Source organism: Olea europaea, unplaced genomic scaffold (genome assembly GCF_002742605.1).
Source record: "Olea europaea var. sylvestris unplaced genomic scaffold, O_europaea_v1 scaffold3287, whole genome shotgun sequence".
NCBI classification, from domain to species: domain Eukaryota; kingdom Viridiplantae; phylum Streptophyta; class Magnoliopsida; order Lamiales; family Oleaceae; genus Olea; species Olea europaea.
The window spans coordinates 59083-83155 of record NW_019251790.1 but is presented as its reverse complement, the minus strand read 5'-3'; the positions used below and the strand labels follow the sequence as shown (position 1 = coordinate 83155).

General features: G+C 37.5%; 1 pseudogene; it reads right to left on the bottom strand.

Moving 5' to 3' along the window:
• Nucleotides 1–6065: 6065 nt before the first annotated feature.
• LOC111385798 lies at nucleotides 6066–11060 on the bottom strand (annotated as a pseudogene).
• Between the last annotated feature and the right edge of the window lie 13013 nt (nucleotides 11061–24073).

Genomic DNA, 24073 nt, shown 5'->3' with positions numbered 1-24073 from the left:
GAGATTTATCCACATGGTATATTATCTTGATGGAACGTTTGTGGTAGGGCAATGGATGATACTCAAGTGTTACTTGTGTCCGTTGTTTTCACTTGTAACAGTATATGATGACTTTATTAATGTTTGCTTTCGTTGAAAACTAATTCCTTCAACAATATTCATCACAAAATTTTTAACATTCACTTGCTACCGTTGTAAATGATATCTACATTACCCTACGAGTCAGAGTTCAAAGAATTGCGATTTGAGATAGGGCCTTTGGGCCCACTAAATAAACGAAGGCGATATATGACTAGTGTATTTGGGAAGGAATGGATAAGTATAATCACGTAGTGAAAATAATATTTAAATGAATATATGTATTTCGTGTGTTTATTATAAGTGTATAGGGCACACCCTGTCCCGTGTAATATCACTAGATTCGGATGTAACATGCGTCGATGATAGATATCAACTAAAAGTCGGACTCACCATCAAGACTACTACAAATACAATATATAACTTTTTATACATCATTTTTCTAACAGAATTTCGACATTATCTTCCCTGTAAACATGAATAACCAACTTGTGATCAATTTCACATAAATCCCAAACTATAGCACAACATAATAAAGATAAGTCGAAATCTCACTTTTATCAAGAAATAAAATGAAATATACATATGGATACATAATACATAGTGAGCCCCATAACTATCTACAAACGATGCAAAATCACATCTAGATATGAACATGCGTCCCAAAACACTGACTACATGTATTATGAAGTGAGTCATACTAACAAACTCTGTCGTGTGGCTCTAACTCCAAAATCAAGGCTCAACTCCAAAAGATACTCAGATTCTTAACTGCTGCCTGGTAAGGAAAAACGTGAAAAAATATATGAGTTGATAGTTTAGTGAGTAGAGAAGTTCAAAATAAATATAATTTTTCATTTATATATATTTATTGAAAATCAAATTCATATCATTTGATAATTCACAAGCTATCATCATATAATTATAGCCAGAAAGTGAAATATTCACATAAGGTCATAAAATATCATCTTAAAATCATGATATAAACATCAGTTGATAATCATACTATAATATTATCACATCAAATGTGCCAAAAAATTCTCAAAAAATGTACCCTCTGACTGAAATATATAATCTGCCTCTCGGGCTAAGAACTTTAGCCACGGGTATTTGGCCCCTTCGTGAACGAAAGTTGGTCTCAAAGACATCTTATAATCAATTCTAGAACATAGTCAAGGTCCCTCGGTGAACTAAATGTACATGGTCAAGACCCTTTCATCCCCGGTCCAAAATCCCTCAGTGTAGTATAGAACACGGTCAAAGCCTCTCAGTGGACTAAAATATAATCACGGGTACTTTTTTGACCATCTCAAAATCATACCTCATATTCCAATTTACAATATACTGTATACAATCTTTAAAATCCACATGTATCATAATAAAAGATATTTCCATAATAACCATATAATTCAAACACATAATTGCATATAATTGTACATACTTTAACAATATACTTAATTTATAAATACTTTAAAAATGTTTATATTTTTCCACTCACAAAATTACGCCAAAATCAATTTGATTGGTACGCTATCTCGATATCCGTATCACCGCCTGAAATATAATATAATTTTTAAATAAAAAATTAACTAATTTAAGTAATTTCAATAATTAAACAGGCGATACACAAACATAATTATTTTACGTTTAGACGATTTCTAAAGTCTCTTTAATTAGTAAAACTAATTTTTCTTTCATTTTACTCAATTTTATAGTCTATTGTATTTAAACCTTTCAATAAAATTGAATTTAATCTAACAACTTAACAACTATAAAATCAAACATAACCTTTCAATAAGTAACTTTTACTTACCTTTCAAAATTGAGAAATCCAAGTCTAATAATATAACCCACTTAATTCCTAACACGTTGTAAGTTTTCATTTTTTTTCCTTTTTTTCCTTCCTCTTTTCCCTTTTTTCCCTCTTTTTCCTTTCTCCTTTTCCCCCTTTTTCTTCTTTCCCCCATTTTTTTTTTTTTTTGTGTAGATATAATGTGTATGTTAAAGATTTGAAGTACACACACACACACACACACACACACATAATTACATTGGGAATGGGTTGGTTTGGCATAGCTGCCTGCCGTTTTCTTTTTCTTTTTAATTTTAATTTTTTTAAGTTTGACTTTTCTTTTGAATTAATTAAAGTATTACAAAACTTAATCCCTTAAAATAATCTTGTCCTTGAAACTCGATTAACAAAGTGCGAAAAATCTGAAAATACTGAGAACGCATCTGCTCTTCACTTTCCCATGTCACTTCTTTTATAGCATGATTCTTCCACAAGACTTTAACCAAAGGAATAGTCTTACTATGCAAAACCTGTTTCTTCCTATCCAATATCTGAACTGGTTCTTCTTCATAGGTAAGATTTTCCTTCAGCTCAACTGGTTGTGATTTCAAATCATGAGATGGATCTGGAATATACTTACGAAGCATAGAAACATGGAATACATCATAAATTCTGGACAATTCTGTTGGCAAAGCCAATTGATACGCAACTGGACCGATGTGTTCAACAATGTCATATGGGCCAATATACCTCGAACTCAATTTACCTCGTTTACCAAATCTGATAACACATTTCCATGGAGACAATCGTAGGAAAACTCTATCTCCAACATCAAATTCAAGGTTTCTTCTGTGTCTATCTGCATAGTTCTTCTGTCTATCTTGGGCTGTTTTTAACTTTTCTTTAATTATCTTTACTTTTTCAGCAGTAATCTGGACATATTCAGGACCCAATAACTTTCTTTCACCAACTTCATCCCAACATACTGGAGTTCTACATTTCCTACCATACAGTGCTTCAAAAGGAGTCATTTCTATACTCGAATGATAACTGTTATTATAAGCAAACTCCATCAAAGAAAGATGAGTATCCTAATTCCATTTGAACTGTAGTACACAAGCTCGTAACGTGTCTTCCAAATTCTGAATAATTCTTTCTGACTGACTTTCTGTTTGTGGATAAAAAACTGTACTGAAATGAAATTTAGTACCCATAGCTTTCTGCAAACTTGGCCAAAATTTAAAAGTGAAACGAGAATCTCTATCTGAGACAATAGATACTGGTGTCCCATACAAACTTATTATCTCATCAACATATATGTTTGCCAATTTATCTAGCGAGTAAGTGACTTTAATAGGCAAAAATCTAGCAGTCTTCGTCAATCTGTCTACAATGATCCATATGCCATCATGTCCACTCTGAATCCGTGGAAGTCCAAATAGAAAATCTATAGTAATGTGTTCCCATTTCCACTCAGGAATAGGCAACTTTTGTAACAATCCTGCTGTTTTCTGACGATCTGGTTTCACTTGCTGGCAAATGAGGCATCTGGATACAAACTCAGCTATTTCTTTCTTCATTTCATGCCACCAATACTGTTCTTTGAGTACACGATACATTTTTGTACTACCTGGATGCATCGCGTAAGCTGAACTATTTGCCTCTTCTAGCATTTCTTCCTTCAATTTCGAATCATCTGGAACACATAATCTGTTTCCCATAAATAAAGCTCCGTCATCTCGAATGTTATAATCTATATGCTTACCTTTACTAACTTCTTCTTTCAATTTGCTCAACACTGGATCTTGAGTTTGAGTTTCTCTAACTGTGTCAATCAAAGTAGGCCTCACTTGGAAGTTGGCAAACAATGCTCCTACACTGGTAAATGATAATTGAGCATGAGAAGCTCTGAACTCACCAAACAAAGATGAACATACTGCATTAGTCTGAGTCAAAGGACTCGATATTTTTCGACTAAAAGCATCAGCAACTACATTAGCCTTTCCTGGATGATAATCAATCTTGTAGTCGTAATCTTTTATTAGCTCTAACCATCTTCTTTGCCTCAATTTTAACTCTTTTTGATCGAAAATATACTTTAAGCTTTTATGATCTGTATCTATCTGGCATCTCTCACCATATAAGTAATGTCTCCAAATTTTCAAGGCTAGGACAACTGCAGCTAGCTCTAAGTCATGTGTAGGATAACTTAGTTCGTGTTTCTTCAACTGCCTGGAAGCATATGCTATAACTTTCCCATTCTGCATCAAAACACAACCAAGACCCTGACGTGAAGCATCACTATATATCACAAACTCTTCACCGAGAGATGGAAGGGCAAAAACTGGAGCTGACACTAATCTGTTCCTCAATTCGAGGAAACTTCTTTCACAATTTTCATTCCAAACAAATTTAGCATTCTTTCTAGCCAAACTGATCAAAGGAAGAGTAATTTTAGAAAATCCATCTACAAAACGATGACAATAACTTGCTAAGCCAAGAAAACTTCGGATTTCTGTCACATTAATAGGCCTTTTCCATTTTACCACTGCCTCTATTTTCTGTTGGTCAACATAAATTCATTCTGTTGATATGACATGTCCCAAAAATATAACTTTATCAAGCCAGAATTCACATTTGCTGAATTTAGCATACAACTGCTCATCACGTAGAGTCTGCAAGATGATTCTGAGATGCTCTGTGTGTTCATCATGATTATGAGAGTATATTAAAATATCATCGATGAATACAGTTTCGAATCTATCTAAATATGGGCGAAACACTCTATTCATCATATCCATAAATGCTGCTGGTACATTAGTCAACCTAAATGGCATCACAAGAAATTCAAAATGACCATACCTTGTCTTGAAATCAGTTTTTGGCACATCACTGTTCTTGATTTGAAGTTGATGATATCCAGAACGCAAATCAATCTTTGAAAATACTGTAGCACCTCGAAGCTGATCAAACATGTCATCAATACGTGGCAAATGATATTTATTGCAAATTGTCAATTTGTTCAATTGTTTGTAATCTATACACAGTCGCATAGTGCCATCTTTCTTTTTCACAAACAAAACTAGTGCTCCCCACGATCATATACTAGGTCTGATGAAACCCTTGTCTACCAACTCTTGCAACTGAACCTTTAGCTCTTTCAATTTTGATGGTACCATTCTATAGGGTGCCCGTGAAATAGGTGCAGTTCCTAAAATCAGATCTATAGTGAACTCCATATCTCTATCTGATGGTAAGCCCGGTAATTTTTCTGAAAATACATCAGGAAAATCCTTGACCACTGGGATATCTTCAAGTTTTAGTTTGCTAACATCTGTATCGATTATATGAGCCAAATATGCATGGCAGCCCTTGTTGAGTAATCTTCTAGCATCAATAGCAAATATCACATAAGACGGTAAAATTCAGCGCTATCCATTGAATATAATTTCAGGCTATCCTGGCTGTCTAAACACAATCTCCTTTCGAAAACAATCAACTGAAGCTAGATTTGTTGCTAAAAAGTCCTACCCAAGATAACATCGAAATCATGTATGTCAAGATGTATTAAATTGGCCTTCAGCTTATTCTCCTTTACCTTAATTCAACAATCTCGATATATATTGTTTGCTAATAGTGATTCTCCTATTGGTGTATTCACTACCAAACAACTGCCTAAAAGTTCTGACTTTTGATTCGCATATAAAGCAAATGCAAATGACATAAAAGAATGTGTAGGTCCAGGATCAATCAAAATACGAGCATTTCTATCAAAAATAGACAACATACCCATGATAACATCTGGTGACTCCTCTGCCGCCTACTAAGTCATAGCAAAAACCTTGCCCTGGGTTTTCGGTCGTCCTGCCTGCCCTTTTGATTTTGTACCACTATCGCTTGCGATATTGGACTGGGCCACACTGTTTGTACCTGTTCTATTAACTAAATCATCTCTCTGAGTCTGATTCTGTCTTGTACTACCAGCACTCTGCTGAGGAAATATCTTTGGTACCATGCCATTTTCGTGTGATAGAACTGGACAATTTCTTCTGATGTGTCCGCCTTGACCACAATGATAACAGACTTCACTCCCTTTGAACTTTAAATACGTGTCGAGATGAAGTCTTCTACATAATTGACAATAAGGAAGTCTAGTACTAGTAAAACTCTTGCCCTGTCTTGGAGTAAATAATCTCTAGGAAAAAGCCTGAGAATAAGTACGATTGCCCACTGGCTGCTGTACAGTACTGGGACTGAATATAGGGCCCTGACTTCCCCGTGATCGAGATTTGAATTGACCTGAACTGGACACACCATGTCGAAATCCTCTACTGTCCCTCTGAGGTAGTCTATAGTTAGAAGCACTCACCATTGTCTGACTACCGCTTGCCCTGAACATTGTTTGTTCTCTACTACTTTGCATATCAGAAATGCTGTTTTCTACTCTCAAAGCTGATTCCACTAATTTACCAAATTCATTCCAGCCTGCAGTTGTTACTACTGACCTGATTTCTTCCCTTAACCCATTTTCAAACCGTCTGAATTTATCAATTTCATTGCTTACCAGAACTTGGGCATACTTTGAAAGTTCAATAAATTTCACCTGATATTTTGCAACTGTCATCTGCCCTTGTACTAGTTTCAAAAATTCCTCATGCCTTGCATCTTTATAGGACTGAGGATAATAGGCATCGTAAAAGATACGACGAAAATCTATCCAAGTAATGATGGAAGGGTCTAGATATGTGCTCCGTACCGACTGTCACCAATCATACGCACCCTCCTCTAAGAAGAAGGTGGCAAGACACAACTTCCGATCGTCTGAGCAACTCATAACATCAAATATCCTCTCCATCTTGGTCATACATGCCTACGCAACTGTAGGATCGACTGTGCCAGTGAACACTTTAGCCCCTAACTTTGTAGCCCTTTCAATACTAAAATCTCTGTCAGTATTACGCATAGCAGATACAACGACAATAGCAATTCTTTCAACAGCAATAGGACCAGTTCCAATCACATTTCCCTATCCCTGTTGTTCAGGAGGCTGGTGAACCAATTCATCTACTCTCTCGGGCTCTCTCAGTTCATCTCTATCAGGAGCAATGTGAGACTGGGGCAACATATCTTGGAGCCTTCAAGTTTTGCCACCAGGAGGCATGACTCACATACAGTTTTGGATGATATGCTAAACATGGAGATGTATGTATGTACAATGCAAATCCATGAACTCTAATGCATGCTCTGACACCAAACTGACACACCTCGCCCTGTGTAACACCACTAGATCTGGACGTGGTATGCGTCGATAATAGATACCAAGTAAAAGTTAGACCCACCATCAAGGCTACTACAAATACAATTTATCACTTTTTATACATCATTTTTCTAACAGAATTTCGGCATTATCTCTCCTCTAAACATGAGTAACCAACCTGTGATCAATTTCACACAAATCCCAAATTATAGTACAACACAATAAAGAAAAGCCGAAATCTCACTTTTACTAAGAAATAAAATGAAGAGGAAATTATCAAAATAGTCAACTTTTGGTGTTATATTTACAAAAATGTCACTTTTTTTTGACATTACAAGAATGTCAAATTTAGCCAATTTTAGACATATTTACCCTTAAAACCAAATTTAAATATCCTATAAGTCCTAATTAAATGAGATTAGACCAATCAAAGAAATTGTACAAAATTTTGAAAGAGTGTCTGACAAAATTGAATTATTGAAGAAAAAAGCAGAGCAAAAACCAAAATGCACGAACCAATCCCCCAGTTGAAGAACCCTAAATCACTCGCTCACTCTCTCATTTCTCTCAATGACGTGAACGAATCTGAAGAAGAATTCCACTGAATATCAGAAAATTGCCAGCAATAGTTTAGCCATTGTATCTAAACTGCTCAGAATGAGGAAATTAAAATCGACAGAGCAAAATCCACCTAAGGTCCCAAACTCCATTTGAAACCGGCTGAAAAGTGCAAACAGTAAACCATTAAATTTCCATGTTTCCATTCCGTGCAGAAGTAGCAGCTCAGCGGAGGACCGGACTCGGTGGAGTCTGTGGACTGTGCGTCACTCTCAGTATTCAATCTCACACAGTTCAGGTCTTCTTGTTTATTAATTCAAAGCAATTTTGTGAGCCCTTTTTTGAATGTATTCTGTATTGCCTGTGGGTTATTGTTTTTAAATTAGAAAGAAATGGTTGATGACGTGAAATTGTTGTTGTCTGTGAAAATATATTAAAAGATTATGTTTGTTAACTCTTCTGAATATATTATCCCATATTCGTCAGTTGTTGAAAAGATTATGTTTCATTTTTTTCAGAAAAATTATGTTATTTTAGTTAATTCAACCGGAAGGCATCCAAGATCGGGCTCGGGATTCACCAGACCTTGCAGAAACTATCTAAGCTTGCAAAATGTAAGGCAGGAACTGACATCTTGGTTGATTTTTACAATGTGTTTTTGTGATTGGTTTTCTTCTTGTTCTTCTGTGTTGAAAATTAATGCAGTTTGATCAGATGTCGTTCTCCGACCGTCCAGTGCAATTTTTGGATGACCTCACTAGGAGGGTTGTCAGCCCACAATTCCATGAGGCGGCACCAGCTAGTGGGGGAGATGACGGTAGCGATGAGGGTGACGGGCATGACGACGAGTCCGGTGCAGGGGCCGAGGACTTTGACACATCCACGAGCGATGGCCATCACACACCGGAGGGCAACTGGGACGATGGGTCTAAGCCTGATAACAGTGGAGAAAGCGGTCGCGACCCTTCCAGTGAGACCTGTGGTAGTGACAGCGAGGACGAAATGGATGCCTCGGGACGGCAGTCGGGTGCATTATCCACTCCAATGGTTGCCCCGTCCACATCTGGGGTTCATGGTATGCGTGGTGGAGCGACTTTGACGAGGGAGGACGTGGAGGGTATGTTGTATGACTAGCGTATCCTCTTCAAGATGAGGTTGCAGATCGTGAAACTTGAAATCATGCAGCACGTCACCGAGGAGTTCGCCATACTGAGGGACTTCATATCTACCTTGGTGCCCCTGTCTAGTGGCACTTCCACTTCCGCTCAGCTCCGGTAGTGAATGAGCCAAACCTTTGGGACGACCCTCACGAAGGTATGAGTTTATGTTAGTGTTACTTCCATTTACAACATGTGTGTAATTTTTCCTATGCGTTTGCTTACAAATGTATTTTTGAAATTGCCAAATTATTTAGATGTACATGGAGGCGACATGGACCTGTGCCGGGATGACGGTGGCCGTCCTTCCCCTATCGGGAACGTGGAGGTGAATGGTATGTCCGTTTGTTCTATGTAACACATTTTTGGTCTTCGATGTCATGTCATCTCGTGATATGCTAGTCTATTGAATTTGACTGTAATACTAATTTTTTTTTTGGTTTCCAAGTAGACGGGCAAGGCAGCGACGTACGGAGCCCGCATGACGACGACCGTGCTGACGAGGTTGAAATGCAGGAGGGGAATGGTACGTGTGTAAATTTTGCATTTTATGTCATCTCATCTCCTGATATCTTTCTTGTCCTATTTTATTCCCCTTTACTTACTGTCTTCAATTTAAGTCATTTAATAATTTCTTATTTGTTTTCGAGTAGCGGGGGAAGGCAGCGACAAACGGAGCACACACGACGACGACCATGCAGACGAGGGTGAAATGCATGCGGTGAACGGTATGTCTGCTATTTTTTTCAACTTTTGTCATCTCATTTCGGCATACGCATATGTATTCAATTTCACTCGTTCATTCATTTGTTCTCTATCTTCCAACTAGACAGGAAAGGTGGAGACGAACAGAGTCTAGAGGACGACGACCGTACGGAGGAGGGTGACATGCAGGACACGGTACGTGAGTAATTTTTTCCAACTTCTGTGATTTGGGTTATATTACCAAACACTTCCTCCCTACGCAGATGATAATTCATATCTTGTGTTTGTCCATTTCACCCAATTTCCTTTGAACTAGACTCAGGAGAGACTGTCCCCACCCTCCCCAGCGATGACAACGAGAAAGGCCCATCGACCCATGACGTCAAAGAGGTGGACGATATGTGCTTTTTTTCCTTCAATAATCTTATTCCACGACTATGTGGCATTGTTCACACAGAACCATTTTACTAAAATGCTGAAATGTTTTATATGGGAGCTGACACAGAGTTGTCTGCACAAGTGACCGTACCGGAGAAGGAAGGCAATGTGGGCAGCACAAATAGGCGGCGATTGACTCGTGTTCGATATCCTGCACCACCTACTCGGACGCCATACATGAAGGGAAGGGTAAAGAGAGTAAAGAAATGAGTGAGTTTAAGTGGTTTGGTAAGGTCTGATGTAGTAGTAGATACGTTGTTGGTAACAAAGACATGCTTTGAATTTGGTTTGACTTATGGACGGATACGTTTGCTCACCCATATGCTACATGTTAAATTGTCGTATGTACAGTACATAAATGTTTAGTACAAGCATGGGATGGTATTGTCAGTACATTTTGTGTGTATGCGTTGACGACATAATGCATTTACTGTTCCTGAAATATGGTACACGTTAAACTATCTTTTGTAGAGTACATATCGTTTTGCTATAATACATGTTTAGTGCAAGCATGGGATGGTAGTGTCGATAAATTTTGTGTGTATGCGTTGATGATATAATGCATGTATTGTTCATGAAATGTGAAAGGGTACATCAACATCATAACTAAAATGAATATATCATCATTCTTATACATCCCAGTCATATGACTTGTCAATACGAACTAACGGTTTTTCCTGTTAAAGTCCTCACAAAAATTTGCATGCCTGCCTGCAACCTCAGCACGAAGTGCAGAGTTGACTCCTAGTCTGGTGAGATTCCTTCCTTGTCCTGAATTGTAGCTTTAACATTATCGCTGGTCTCGGAGCTTTCACCTTCACAGGTTATTGTCTTCCCAGTAAGGGTTTTGACAATAATCTGCCTGCCACCACCAAGCCTCGACACGAAGTGGAGTGTGGACTCCTTATGAATTTTATAGTCACCCAAACTACTGCCATTCGAAGCTATTAACCAGCGAACATGAGCCTCTGTGTTGGTCTGGTGCGATGCCTTCTTTGTCTTGTATGTTGGCTTCACCATTATATTTATGGCCTGTATTGTTTATGATATGTGAAAGGGTTCGTTTTTTGGTCATTAGATTGCCTGCACGTTTTCTACTCCATGGGTGAGTACATTTTCTAGTTCTTACGTTGATTGGATGGATAGTTATGAACTTACTTTGCTCTGTCATTTCACTTTAGTGGACACCTGATGTAGGTAGGCAGGTGATTAATTCGGAGGGCTGATTTTTCAGTTGAGCATGTGCTTTCATCAAGGTGTGATGACGAATTTTTGTACAATGATGAAGAGGTGTAGTTAATAGCACCAAATAACAGCCAAAGGGATCCAAACCTTCATGCCTGAAGGTGCTACTGTGGAGATGATTACATCGTATCTCATATGATGCGGTTGATGATGTCAAGGGAGTTTATGAGATTACTTCAATTCCATATGGGGATATGGTTAAGTGGAACGCACATTGAGACATGACATTTGTTTGTACTGTAATTAATTTGATGTTCATGGTACTTTATGAAGTAGTAGTATTCTGTAATTTCATTTCATTGGAGTTGAAGGTGTTATACCTACACAAATGAGTCATGGTATGAAATGATCTTGTGTGTAATGGAGTGTGGTCGAACGATCGAGGACAATGATTATTGTAAAATTCGCATTACCGTAGAATGAAAAATTCGGTGTTATCTTTGTTAAGTTGGCCCCAACATTACAACCGATGTATGTTTATTTCGACATGCATTTTAATATAAATTTGCTTGTTCGTAGAAATTAAAGTTTATTTTAAAAATGGCTTGTAAAGTCATCCAATGTTCATCTTCATTAGTAGGGACACTAATTTTATCAATTTTTCATGCAATTCATATGATTTAGAATTTAAAAACGTTATTCAATTGTGACTAAGGAGTACAAAAATTCTGTTAAGTAATGTAAGTACAAATTCATTGCAGGAATGTTGTCATTGCAGATATTGCACATGGGTACAATTTACTCATAATTCTCACCATTTATGGACTGCATTAAAGTACACTTACACCCTTAACCATCACACTAAACCATCACACCAATGGTCATTCAAGTGTTAAGTAGAAATGAAATGGTGGTTGGTTGGTAAATTGCTTTAAATGTCCTCATATACCTCCAGTATAAAGCAAGGCTTGCACACTTCAAGTAGGATATATGAAACTCTTTCTGAGGCATCTTGTAGCAGGAACGTAACAAAGTATTTGAAGTCTGTTTCTTCGTACAAAAATAAAGGCATCGTCCACGGGAAGCAATTCACCGCTGGCACTTCAGGAGCCGATGCTGACACCCGGTTCAACCCCGCTATGTCCCATCGTAATTTCTTCGAAGGATGAGGAAGTGAGTTCGAATGATGGTAGGAGAGCCATCACTGTCGTTCCCTTTTCGAACCTGGACGAAATTACAAGTGATGAAGGTGAGTCTCCGAGAAATGTACTTGAATGGGTCTTCTCATTTATGGATGCAGACGAAGACCAACGTTATGAGGATGAGGGGCAAGGTCGCGTTCCATCGCCCGAGGTAATTGTCATCAACTCGGATGATGACGGTGGGGAAGAAGGTTCAAGTGTTAGCTCCGAGTGAAGAGTCCGGATTTGTTGCATGAGTGGGTTTCTACGTATGTATGTATAGTGGTTTTTTGTAATGGATGGATTTTGTGACGCTTAACCAATTCTGTAGCAAGTAGGAAACTCCCGTTGGCAAGTTATGTGTTTTTTGTATTTTGTAAAGCGTAGAGTCGTACAACTGTCGAGAATGGCAGACACCATCTGTCGGGAACGACGGATGAACTGTCGGGGTTTACTGACAAATTTTCTGTGTATGTAATATGCATATTCCTATAACATGTAGTTTGGGTGAACGAACACAACCTAATGTGTACATTGAACGTAGTTTGTGAACTTTGCGGACAGTGTTATGTGCTACAAATGATGTGTTCGTAAGATGCATTTCAAAGGAAACTTGTATAATGGTTAAACTTTTCATATTCCGTACATTCTATTTACATGTGTCAACAATGGCAACAATGTTATGCACAAAAAAATTGTATTTTGGTTCGAGAAAATTATGCAATGCGTTGTGCCTATTTGTGTTCTGTAAATGTTAACATAACAAAGAGTAATGTTTACGCGTAAGAGAATGAAAACAGTAATACAATATTTACATTGTCATATACAAACAACATCGGGGAAGCACTTCACTTACAACTTCAACCACTCACGTACAAAATGCTGCTTACATCGGACGTGGTACAGTGTGGTTCGAACATGTGGTCCGATTATGAACAAATCCACCACAGCGAGTGCATTTCCTGAGCCGTGTGGTGTACTCGCGTCTGGATCACTTACGTCGTGTGGGTGGTCTACCTGGAGAACGACGCACACTAGGGGGCATAATAGAAGTACCTGTAATTTCGGGTTGAACATTCTAGTCCACTTCACGCTGAATAAGATATATAGCTTCTCCATAGGCACCCTTCCAGTACTCGAATGTATAATACAGTGAGTAGAGATCGTACAATGACTTACCTCTCAAGCAAGCAGCACGAGTTGCATGAACGCACGGCATACAATTCAACTGGAACTCACGACAAGTGCACGTCTTTTCGGAGAAGTCTTCGATGTCCGTGTCATTGGATATTCCAACATGTGTTAAGTTATTTATCAAGCCATGCGCTCGCAGCCTCGTACCTACTTCGAACGTCGTCCGTAACTCATTCTCCATCATTGGTGATAGAACGGTACTATATGTGGTTGCACTTGCTCGACGTTCATAAAACCACTTTTGCATAGTATGTCGAATGTGTTCCACTAAGCACGTGATCGGTAACGAACGAGCATGTCTCAATATCGAGTTCAAAGATTCTGCGTTGTTGTTGGTCAAAATGTTGTACCGTTGGCCAACAAATAGTGCACGTGAGTGACGTGACCAAAATGGGAAACATGCTCGCTCCAAGTACCTGTACGCTCTTGCACTAACCCTACGAAGCTGTCCCATAAGTCTTTCAAACTATTCGGTTCGGTAAGTTCTTGTGGCTCTTTTGAATAGAAATATTGAACTTATGTTGTTGCACCACTAGATTAAATTCTTTTCCATATGCCAAACACAGCACCCGCGGTGAGCCCGAGGAAATAGGTGAGCAATGGCATTTTCAATACTATTTTCCTGTCGGAAACAAACACCAATTCGTCCGAGTCACCTATAAGATCTTTCAAATTTGATAAAAACCACATCCACGATCTATTCGTTTCGGCATCAACAATTCTCTACGCTAACGGATAAATCTGTTTATTGGCGTCTTGGGCAGTTGCCAATAGAAGGGTACCTTTGTACGGACCTTTCAAATGACTGCCGTCAACACAAATAACGGGCCTCATGTAGTGCAAGTAACCCCGAATGCTTGCACCGAAAGCTAGGAAAAGGTAGTGAAACCTGTTACGAGAATCTACTTCGATGTACGTTACTGTTCCCGGGTTACTCTCTCTTAGGACGTGATAGTACGAAGAAAGTTTTTGAAAGCTATCACCCGATGTACCATGTAGCAAATGTAAAGCAATGACCTTTCCCCTACGTGCTTGATGGTAACTAATTTTCACACCAAACTCACGTTCCATGTCACGAGCAATAGTGGTAGGATCATACGATCCGTACGTATTATCCAATTTCCCCATAATCTGCTCAGCAATTATGGAACTAGTGGCATGTCAATGTGCATTATGATGATAATCTATGGAACATGTGTGCACATTGTTGAATTTGCGGATCATGAAGATGGCGGACTGCTTCACACTCGAAGCATGTAACATCCACTTACAATTATCGTCGGCACATATAACGGTTAACATTTTTTGGCTTGACCTGCTAACCTGAAATTGAAACTTCTCTCGCAACGCAAGTAGACAAATTCTCGAGTACAACTCTTGCTTGGTAAAAAATATTTCCCTTTCGGTAAGATCCGGCGTATTCACAGTGGATATCCAGTCGCATGTATCCGGACTTTTGGAATGTAATAGTTCTTCGTCAACGTCAGCAATATTACCAGTACTTGTACCATGTAAGGGATCGTCGAACATCTCATGTAATGATGCAGTCCGAACATCGAAAATTGGAGTATCCGCTGCATTATTGTTTGGGACACTTTGCTGATGATTGAGCTCGTCGTCCTGTACGGTGTGGTGATCTTCCGCTGCGGCGAACAATTGTTGGCTGTAATTTGTATCCCTCTACATTTCAACACTTGGTAGGCCGATTTCCAAAGTCGTAACGCAGAGGGCAGTTTCCTTATGAACTGATATGTACCAATTTACGTCTTCATCTTCGAGTATTTTGGCCGACGGTATATTCATGTTCGGTACTTTGAACTTCAATTCCAATTTTGTGCGCGGATCGAAAACACTAAGTTTCTCGTTCAACCGTAACAATAGTTCCGGGTAGTGTGATACTGCTCGGCACTAAAATGGAAGTGGTTTTCTCCCCAGTCCACTTCCATTCGTCATTCACGTAAACAAACTTTCCCCCGTGCAACACGATAAATCTGAAATTATTATTCATACCTGAAATGTTGGGAATGCAATGATAAGAATTATGCGCAATCAAAATGTTGACTATATAATAGCATGGAAGTGACACGTTCCAATATTTAAACCTATGTAATACTACAAGGTCAAATTAAGGGTGTCAAGAATTTTCAGTTGTCCAATTAGACAGTTTACTTTTCTATCCCGGCAGTTTATGAATGTCGGGTACGACAGTTCAAATGTCGATCCCGACAATTTCGAAATGTCGAGTTCGACGGTTCAAGTGTCGGAACTGCCGAGAAGTTTCAAATGTGTTTGGTAGCATTAATGCTTATAATCATTTCTCAACTACAACATCACAACCTATTTCCAGAAATAAATGACTGAATGTTTCATTAAATATGGAACACTTCACATTCTCCTAAATATTTTTGGTATATTTTTCCTTCAAGAATATTAAAAAAACAAGACCATCATGTTGTTTTTAACATTCTAAAAAAAAAGTAAGCTATTACATAGAAATATAAACAATTCGTAACAACTTACCTTTCAAAATAGATGAAGAAGATGGATGAAGTAATGCCTTTTCAGGAAGAAGAAAATGAATGAAGAAGAAGAATGAAATAAGGGTTTCTTTCACAATAAATTTGTTTTTTAATGTTAACTAAGGTTTTGAAGGATTTTATATTCATTTTTTATTAACTAAATTCGTATTTTATAATATAGTATTCATATTTTCAATGATTATAATATACAAATTAAACAATCAAATCACAACATTAATTATTTTGAAAAGCAATCATGAAGGAGCATTAAATGCTCCAAAGAAGTCAAATTAAGGGTAATTTAGACATTTGACAACAAGAAAGTGACATTTTTGTCCAAATTGTGTGCACATCAAAATTTTTTGTGCATTTTCAAAAAAAATGACATTTTGGTAAATTCCCCTAAAATGAAATATACATATGGATACATAATACATAGTGAGCCCATAATTATCTACAAGCGATGCAAAATCACATTTAGACATGAACATGCGTTCCAAAACACTGAGTACATGTTCTATGAAGTGAGTTATACTAACAAAGTCTGTCGTGTGGCTCTGACTCTAAAATCAAAACTCAACTCCAAAAGATGCCCAGATTCTCAACTGCTATTTGGAAAGGAAAAAAGTGGAAAAATATATGAGTTGATAACTCAGTGAGTAGAGAAGTTCAAAATAAATATAATTTTTCATTTATACATTTTTATTGAAAATTAAATTCATATCATTTGATAATTCACAAGCTACCATCATGTAATTATAGCAAAAAAGTGAAATATTCACATAAGGTCATAAAATATTATCTTAAAATCATGATATAAACATGAACTGATAATCATGCTATAATCTCATCACACCAAATGTGTTGAAAAATCCACAAAAAATGTACCCTCTGACTGAAATATATAATCCACCTCTCGAGTTAAGAACGTTCGCCACGGGCCTTTGACCCCTCCGTGAACGAAAGTTGGTCTCCAAGACCTCTTATAATCAATTCTAGAATACGGTCAAGGCCCCTCAGTGAACTAAATGTACACGATCGAGACCCCTTCATCCCCGATCCAAAACCCCTCAGTGTAGTGCTGAACACGGCCAAGGCCCCTCAGTGAACTAGAAGAAATATATAATCACGGGTACTTTTCTAGCCGATCTCAAAATCATACCTCATATTCCAATTCACAATATACCGTATACAATCTTTAAAATCCACATGTATCATAATAAAAGATATTTCCATAATAACCATATAATTCGAACACATATTTGCATATAATTGCACATACTTTAACAATATACTTAATTTATAAATACTTTAAAAATATTTATATTTTTCCACTTACAGAACTATGTACGCCAAAATCAATTTGATCTGTACGCTGTCCCGATATCCGTATCGCTGCCTGAAATATAATCTAATTTTTTAATCAACAATTAACTAATTTAAGTAATTTCAATAATTAAATAGGCGATACCCAAACATAATTATTTCATGTTTAGGTGATTTCTAAAGTCTCTTTAATTAGTAAAACTAATTTTTCTTTCATTTTACTCAATTTCATAGTTTATTATACTTAACCCCTTCAATAAAATTGAATTTAATCTAACAACTTAACAATTATAAAATCAAACATAACATTTCAATAAGTAACTTTTGCTTACCTTTCAAAATTGAGAAATTCAAGCCTAATAGTATAACCCACTTAATTCCTAACACGTTGGCAAGTTTTCCCTTTTTTTCTTCTTTTTCTTCCTCTTTTCCCTTTTTTTTCCCTCTTTTTCATTTCTCTTTTTCTCTCTTCTTCTTCTCTTCACCATTTTTGTGTGTGTGGATGTAATGTGTATGTTAAAGATTTGGATTACACACACATATATAATTACATTGGGAATGGGTTGGTTTGGCATAGTCGCCTACCGTTTTCTCTTTCTTTTTAATTTTAATTTTTTTTAAAGTTTGACTTTTCTTTTGAGTTAATTAAAATATTACAGTATATGTATATTGTGTGTTAATGAAATGATAGATGTGGTATTAAAGAACAAGATTCAAGGTCTTATGTCACTTATTCATAAAAATTCCACACGTATGATAGGTTCAATGAAGTGCGTAGCACGTGAAGTATCATTTAGACTTTTTAACAACTTCAACTTTTAGATGAGGTAATTAATATGATAGTAAGACCAAATAAAATGCTAAGCCAATGTTTCGATACAATGTATAAATTGATTTCTAAATTCAATCAAGTCAAATATTAATTTCAATCACAAATTTATAAATCCTAATCATTATCATTCACGCATTTTGTGAGTCTCAGTATTAATTTTCCAAACGGAGGTTTAAATTTAAGCCATGTCATTATCATTTATAAAAATTAGTTACATATCAAACTTTTTGTTGGGAATATTTAGACCTAAATATGCGGAATTAACACAATCAACAATAAAAAAGTAACAAGTCACTATTTACTGATTCTAGATGATTAAGGTTAGTAATCCCATTAAAACCTAATCACACAATTACATAAACATTCAAATCAAAGCAATAAAAAGTAAACAATGCTAGAAATTGATGACAAAGGAAAATTCCTTGAAAAACTCTTCACAAGGATAAAAAAATCTCTAGGTAAACCTTGCCAAAAAGATCCACTAGAAAAGTTAACTTACATCTAGTCCAGATACTGTTAAACCTTAGTTGACTTTGACCAACTAACTTGTAAATCATTGAAGAACCTATTCCATTGTGCGACCTATACTTTCCAAAACTCTGGACAACTTTTCTCTTAATTGAATCACCAAGAACGAACTTGTTTCGAAGTGTTGAACTTATAGCATCTTCTCCAACTTCATAACTCTGAAGGTTTATAAGTGAATGTAGGTTTTTTTATCTTTGATTTTTAGATCTTTCTGTGTTTTGATCTGTGATTGAGGCAAGAGAACATTGGTTTATGTAATTGATCTTCAAAGATCAATCTCTTAACTAAATATGAGGCTCAACCATTAATAACGAATATTTGAGAACAATTATAAAGAATTGATCTGGAAGTTGAATCAAGAAATCAATGGAATTTTAGGATCTTTAACAATATGATCTCTAATGTAAAATAATGATTCAACACACTTTTGGGACGAACATATAGTTGTATATTAATATTAGGTAGTGTTTGGAGTGGAATAGGATTGGAAAATTGTATAAAAATCGAATCATGATTCTTATTGGAACAAACCGTTGCTCAAAAACTGAACTATCGCCAAGCGGTTGGTAGAGAGTGAGCTCCAATACACCTGCTCTAAGTGCTCGAGCGTGCTTTGCGCGGCCAACGAACAATCTCCTTCCCGTTTCTTGATTGTCTTGAATATCTTCAACTTCTTTTAGGACTCTACCAACCTCGACTTTTTTGACTTTTATTAAAATTCAAATAACCATGATTTTGGATACCTATATAGCCAATTATAATTAGGCTTAACACTTTTGATCAAAAAGTAAATTTCAAAAAGCTTTTTAGAAACAGATTAAATTAATTTGGGTTCTATATAAAATAGTATAAGTGTTTCGCTCGGGTAGTCGCTAACAATTAAAAAGGGATTAGACGATTGTGTAAGAAACAAACCTCTTGAGACAAAGTCCCAAAAAGGGGTGTTTTATTTGCGATGACTTTACAATTGGAACTAAACAGAATGCCTCTAAGGGGCGCAAGCACACGAGTACTGAAAAGAATTATTTAAGTCTAAACTAAGAAATTGAAATTACATATTCTCTGTTTGAGAGTGTTTTATTCGGGGTCCTTTGCTCTATGTCTTCTCTTCCTTTTATATTCCCTTGATGATTTCTTCGTGATCAACCTCTTAGAAACTACTTAATTGTTTTATAACTACCCACTTCCTTTATGGTGGCTATCGTGTCGTGGAACTGCCGTCTCTAACTGCTGCCACTACTCTTTGTCGTTCAACCGTCTTCAACTGAACTCCTTAAATCGTGGAACGTGATAAGGTTACTTGATAACTGCTTCAATAAGTGCACTTCTGGATAATCATAACATCTTATGTTTGCTAAGATCTTGGGCGATCTGAAGGTTTGGGCGAGAACAGGGTCATAGCTCTGGGCAACTGTAAGGCACTTTATTCGCTCAGATCTTGGGCGTCTTGCAAGCTTGGATGATGGTGTTATCTTGTTCGTGGGCCTCCACTGCATTCATTAGTAACCCTATTTGGGCATTTATCCTGAATTTCCCAGTTGGGCTTCATTCTTTGGGTTATTTGATTTGGGGATTCCCTAATTGGGTTTCATTCCTTGAGCTATTCGATTTGGGCTGCACTTTTAGTGTGTCAACAATTATCCCCCAATATGGCAGAATTAATACCAATTATTAATCTTTGCCACATTTACTTAGCGTTTCCCAACAACATTTGAAATTCCCAAGAATTTCAATCATTATTTCCTTCCATAGCTTGAAAAAGTGCGACGCTACAAACCCTTATAAACCCCAAAGACACGCCATTTTGTTGTACCACTAACTCACGTATCATTATTTCGCGCTTCTTTCTCGCCATACCACTATTCATCTTCTAGCTTCTCTGCTACGTTTCTCGAGCAAACCTTAACAAAACTGTATTTAGTTCCCAATGGCTGCTCCACAAACCCAATTTGACGACTCTTTTAGCTTCGATGATTTCTAGAAAATCCTCACTCGGCCATATGTAAATTCAAACTTTCTTGCACCAGCCAATGCCGAACTTAACGAGTTCTATCTGGGTCCTTCATTCGCCAATGCCGAAGCTGTCGAACAAGTGGCTGTGGGCTAGCTTTTTCCTTGTACTCAAGGCCCTCCATTCTTGAACTCTTTGCCGCTGAGGTCTATTCGCAAAAAAGGTATTCGCACTTGGCCTAAATCTGATGTTGTTTTCCGTAGATGGCATGCTCGCCTTGTGGGCCATGGTCCTACCAAGATAATTTTTGATCGTGCTAGGATTTCTAATTTATTAGAAATCTCTCTTCAACCCCCAATTTTTGACCCAGCACTTTTTCCTATTGCTTTAAGTTTGGTCTTCTAAATATAATATTTTTGTTTTCCCTCTTGGTCCCATGTCAATCACTTCAAGGGATGTTGGGGCCCTGATAAATCTTCCACCTTTGGGCGACACCATTTTCCCTAGTATTTTGATTTCTGGTGTTGCCCCAAAATTTGACAAAAAACTCAACGAGTCCTATTCAAGCTTGCAAAGTTGCCATAATCACTCAAGTGCTGAGCCTTCCCATGCTGAGCGTGTGGCCTTTCTTCAGATATGGCTTTGTAAATATATTCTGTGTGTGCCCAGTTTGAAGCCTTCTATGAGCTATTTACCCATAGCGCATGAATTGGCGTGTGGTAGGCCTTTGAATGTGTGTTCCTTCTTTTTGGCTGCCTTCTATAGAGGCATGGCTTCTCTTCAATTTCAATTGAAGAATGGCGCATCTCCCACTGGCAGTGGGCCTCTTTGGTTCGCTCAACTGTGGTTGAGAGCCTATTTTCCATCACTTGGTGCTCTATCTATGTCCCTTCGTTCTACTAGCTGCTATGGGCTAGCCATTGATCCATTGAGCCCTGTAAATATGTCCAAAAATGACATTTATTCATTCTTTTATACTTTAAATTCAATTCCTTCTTTCTTTCCCTTTCCTGCTCATTTAATTCCAGATTAAGTGCAACCTCCATCCACCCTGGACAGTACAAACGCCTCTCTGCTCGTTTGGGTTCAGTTTTTGACTGGAAGGGAGTTGTTCCATGATATTTTAACTGGAACCAATGCCAAAGCTGGGGTTGAAATATATGCTCCCCAATTTTTTGCTCGCCAACTTGGTTTTGGCCAAACTTGGCCTGTTCCCCCTTGTTATTCAAAAAATTTGATAGACCACTTTCACACCATTAATAAGGTAGAGGCACAAGCTATAGATGCTCGTAATATTCTTTTGACGAGTAACTTTTCATTAGCCCCCTTCAATCCTAGTCGTGCCGTTCACCCCCTTTTTGAACAACTCTGACCATCAGTGAAGCGCAGATTGTTTGCAATTGATGCCAATTGTGCTTTCCATTCACTGGATCAGCTGAACATTCCTTCCACTTCTCCTATTTTGGTCACCCCTGTGTCCATTAGGAATCCTTCCTCCCCCACTCGTGCTAAACAATCTGTTCGTACCTCTACTTCTCTACCTGCCAAACCTACTACAACTAAGAGCGCCCCAAGCCACAAACGGCCAGTTTTAGCATCTCTCATTTTGGATGATGATGATGATACTCCTCTCATCGTCAGGAGAAAGGTAATTGAATTGAATTCTGTTTACTCACAAGCATACATTTCTATGTGCTAATGGTTTTCTTGAATTTCTCAGAAAAGTTCGGCCTCTCCTTTGAAGGCTTTAGTGTTGGCAGCTCATGCTCCATCATCCTCTGCTGGAGCTGCTTCTTCCAAACCAACTGATGAAGGGACTATTCTTAAAGAGAGACCTTCAGTCCCGGAACCTTCATCATAATTAATGGACGAGCCACCTTTTTCCCAGGGCGTCGACCCCCCAAACGTCGAACCAGAAGGTAATACATTTTGATGTTTTACCTTTGCTTGTACTTTTGGTTTCTGATTTGTTGATTCTTTAATCATGCAGAGGCTTCCATGGGTCTACCCTTTTTGGTAGAGTCTTCTCGCCCAGACAAGGGAAGTCTCCCCTGGTGGTGGGGCCACAGGTGGTGGAGCCAACTAGTGATATGCCACCCCCCAAATTGCTGATGAGGTAACCTTTTGCCTCACTTTTATTTTCACTTTGTTTATTGTAGTGAAAACCTTCAATGTTGGCATTTTTCTTTGCAGGATGCTGATGAGATTGTACATTCCATCCAGGACTTGTTCACTTCCTGGGGGCAAGTCAAGACATCTCGCCCTGCTTCAACCGGTCGTCCTTCTACTTCTTCAGAGGAAGACATGAAGTTCCTCAAGCAGTCGATATTTAAGTATGTATCTTTTATGGATATGGACATCGGTCAGGCTAGTGCTACCAAACATAAGGATAAACTTCCGTCGCTCAACATTTCTGCTGAAATTAAAGCGACGTTGAAAGTTGTTCACTCTGACATCCTCTCTTTGCTGGCCAAAAATGTTGAACTAAAGGCCAAGAGTACTTAATATCTTCGCGCTGTCTCTGAAAGAGAGTCTTTGCTTCGGGATGTAGAACCCCAAATAATTCTAGACACCTTAGTGGCACTAAGACATAAATATTGGATGACTAAAGTATACTTCAGATTTTTAGTCTCATTTGAGACCTATTTTTTACATAGGAAACATTCGATTTGGAAAAATATATTTAAATAAAAGTTGTAACTCTTTGAATTAGCTTTCCAACGCACTTTGAATTATTTAAATCGGATATCGGAAGAAGAAGTTATGATAGAAACACTGAAAGCTGTGCAGTGTCAACCGATCGACCGAAACTGCCTGAAATGAAAATTCTCGTTTTTCTCTAGAATTTAAATATTTATTTTCACCAATTATTTTCTCAAAGGGCCACCCACGTTTTTGGCAATAAAAACTCCACTAAATTGAAGCATTTAACCTCAAACTTAAATGACACCCATGTTTTCTCTCTTAAATGAAATTTGACCCTTCATTTGCTTTAAATTATGGGATATTTACCTATAAATAGAGACCTCATTTCACTCATTTTTCTCACACCAAAAGCAAGAGCTTTTACATACTAAAGAAAGAGTTTCCAAGAGAGAAAAAAAGAGGGAAGAAAACTATTTTTCCTAGAAATTTAAGAAGTGTTTTCAAGCATCAATTCTCAATGGTTTTCAAACATCCAAGGAGTGCATTTCTTTCAACGTCCAAGTTTCATCGAAGTTTTCAATTCAAGTTTTCAAAGTTTCAAAAGTATCAATCAAAGTAGGTAGAGGTGCAATGTGTTTAATTGTGTTAAGTTATAAGTTTCGATTCATGTTAATGTTTGTATGTTAAATGGTACTCCAGTACGACATACCCCTCTATGTTAATGGT